Source organism: Ascidiella aspersa, chromosome 5 (assembly GCF_963924565.1).
Source record: "Ascidiella aspersa chromosome 5, kaAscAspe10.2, whole genome shotgun sequence".
NCBI classification, from domain to species: Eukaryota; Metazoa; Chordata; class Ascidiacea; order Phlebobranchia; family Ascidiidae; genus Ascidiella; species Ascidiella aspersa.
This window is the reverse complement of record NC_139451.1, coordinates 9,865,248-9,867,747: the sequence shown is the minus strand read 5'-3', so window position 1 is coordinate 9,867,747 and position 2,500 is coordinate 9,865,248. Positions and strand designations below refer to the sequence as shown.

Below are 2,500 nucleotides of genomic sequence, written 5' to 3'. Positions count from 1 at the left end.
CTTTCGGGTCCCAACGCGAACGCTCTCGCTCGACCTCTCCGGCAAAGCGGACGAGATCGGCCGGTGATGCGGCCGCCGCGAACGACGACGTCTCACCTCCGCCGGACCGCGCCGACATTCACTTTCACTGCGCCCATGGGTTTCGTACTGCCCCGTGGCTCGCGCTCACGTTAGACTCCTTGGTCCGTGTTTCAAGACGGGTCGGGAAGGTGGCTGACTTCAGCCGCGGACCCCGTGCGCCTCGCGAAACGACACCGGAAGCGCGACCGAGACGAAGAGGCTGGGCACTGAGAACAGTCCCCGACCCACGACGCCCCAGCCGGCACCGGGCGCTCGGCCCCGAAGGGCAGACGCGGCGATCTCTCCTCGCCCGAACGGCGGGCCGACGGACACGCGCGCCTATAGTACCCGACCGAGGCCGGGTTACCTTGCGCGCGGCCTTCTCGCCGCCGTCCAGACGGTCGCGGCCTTCGCCCGGCGCTAGTGCGCTGGTCCCCGATCGGGCGGCGCCGCCGGCGGCCCGTGAGGGTCCGCACGACAACGTCGCCGACAGGGGGCCGGCTGAAAGCGACCGGGCGACCCGACAGGCCCTCCCGTTTGCCTCTCGACGGTTTCACGTACTCTTTAACTCTCTCTTCAAAGTGCTTTTCAACTTTCCCTCACGGTACTTGTTCGCTATCGGTCTCGTGACCGTATTTAGCCTTAGATGGAGTTTACCACCCGCTTTGGGCTGCATTCCCAAACAACCCGACTCTGGGAAGACGCCGTAGCGCGCCCGCCTGTCGCCGCCATGGGCCTGACACCCGCTCTGGGAAAAGGCCTCGATCAGAAGGACGCGGGCGACCGGCGAAGCGCGCCGTGACGAATTCCGTACGCCACAATTCCGCGCACTCCAAAAGCGCGCGGATTCGGCGATGGGCACATCCCGCTTCACTCGCCGTTACTGAGGGAATCCTCGTTAGTTTCTTTTCCTCCGCTTAGTAATATGCTTAAATTCAGCGGGTAGCCTCGTCCGACCTCAGGCCGAAAGTAAGGACCGGGACTATTCTTCCCGTTCCGCGCTCGCCGTCGGCGCCGCGCGCCGCCGCGCACCTCGATTCCCGCCCTTGAGCCGCCAGCCGTTGGCCTCTTCGAGGTCGACTCGCCGCCGCCGCGCGGGATTCTGGTCGCGATCGTCGCGCATCGTGCCGTGCTGTCTTGAGCGGGACGGGCGCTCGCGCGTCCGACGCCGCAGCAGCCGCGCGGAGAAATCCCCGCGCGGAACGTTTGCAACGCGACCCTGAGGCGGGCGCGGCCCCGGGATTGACCCGAGGCCGCAATTTGCGTTCAGAACGTCGATGCTCAATGTGTCCTGCAATTCACACTAATTCACGCAGCTAGCTGCGTCCTTCATCGACTCACGAGCCGAGTGATCCACCGCCAAGAGCCATCCACGATTGTTTCGCTCGCACAGTGCCTCGCACTATAGGGTGACAAAATAGACCGCGCCGAGCGGTCGGCCAGGCCGACGCTTGAAGCCGGAGCGCGCGGCACCGCGGCACTCGACGCGCAAACATTACCGGGTGACCGAATCGCCGGCCGGCGCGCCGCTCCTCGCGGGTCGGGCGCCGGGTAGCAAAGACTTTTTCTCTCGCTTGTCCGAGTTTCGCGTTCGCCGAAGCGTTGCGAGACCGTTAATGATCCTTCCGCAGGTTCACCTACGGAAACCTTGTTACGACTTTTACTTCCTCTAAATGATCAAGTTAGATCGTCTTCTCGGACGCCGGCTCGACCGTTGCCGGCCGCGCCAGGTCCAATCGGAGGACCTCACTAAACCATTCAATCGGTAGTAGCGACGGGCGGTGTGTACAAAGGGCAGGGACGTAATCAACGCGAGCTAATGACTCGCGCTTACTGGGAATTCCTCGTTCAAGGGAAATAATTGCAATTCCCTATCCCTAGCACGACCGGGGTTCAGCGGGTTACCCAGACCTGTCGGCCAAGGCGAGCACATGCTGATCCGGTCAGTGTAGCGCGCGTGCGGCCCCGAACATCTAAGGGCATCACAGACCTGTTATTGCTCAATCTCGTGTGGCTAAACGCCACTAGTCCCTCTAAGAAGTTAGACGCCGACCGATTGGGTCGCGTAACTAGTTAGCAAGCCAGAGTCTCGTTCGTTATCGGAATTAACCAGACAAATCGCTCCACCAACTAAGAACGGCCATGCACCACCACCCACAGAATCAAGAAAGAGCTCTCAATCTGTCAATCCTCACTGTGTCCGGGCCGGGTGAGATTTCCCGTGTTGAGTCAAATTAAGCCGCAGGCTCCACTCCTGGTGGTGCCCTTCCGTCAATTCCTTTAAGTTTCAGCTTTGCAACCATACTTCCCCCGGAACCCAAAGACTTTGGTTTCCCGCAAGCTGCCGGAGAGGTCGTAAAACTAACGCCCCCCGATCGCTAGTTGGCATCGTTTATAGTCAGAACTAGGACGGTATCTGATCGTCTTCGAACCTCTGACT

The 2,500-nt window shown here is 61.4% G+C and overlaps 2 non-coding genes and 1 pseudogene across 2 annotated transcripts in view; all 3 read right to left on the bottom strand.

Moving 5' to 3' along the window:
- LOC146142955 (large subunit ribosomal RNA) overlaps positions 1 to 1,026 on the bottom strand; it is a 3,679-nt pseudogene extending 2,653 nt beyond the window's left edge.
- Positions 1,027 to 1,274: 248 nt separating this feature from the next.
- On the bottom strand, positions 1,275 to 1,428 carry LOC146142954 (5.8S ribosomal RNA). Its single transcript, XR_014500734.1, has one exon. It is a non-coding gene; the product is annotated as a 5.8S ribosomal RNA (ribosomal RNA).
- Positions 1,429 to 1,674: 246 nt separating this feature from the next.
- LOC146142953 (small subunit ribosomal RNA) overlaps positions 1,675 to 2,500 on the bottom strand; it is a 1,811-nt gene continuing 985 nt past the window's right edge. The window contains exon 1 of the ribosomal RNA XR_014500236.1: positions 1,675 to 2,500. This exon is cut by the window's right edge and continues 985 nt beyond it. This is a non-coding gene — a ribosomal RNA (small subunit ribosomal RNA).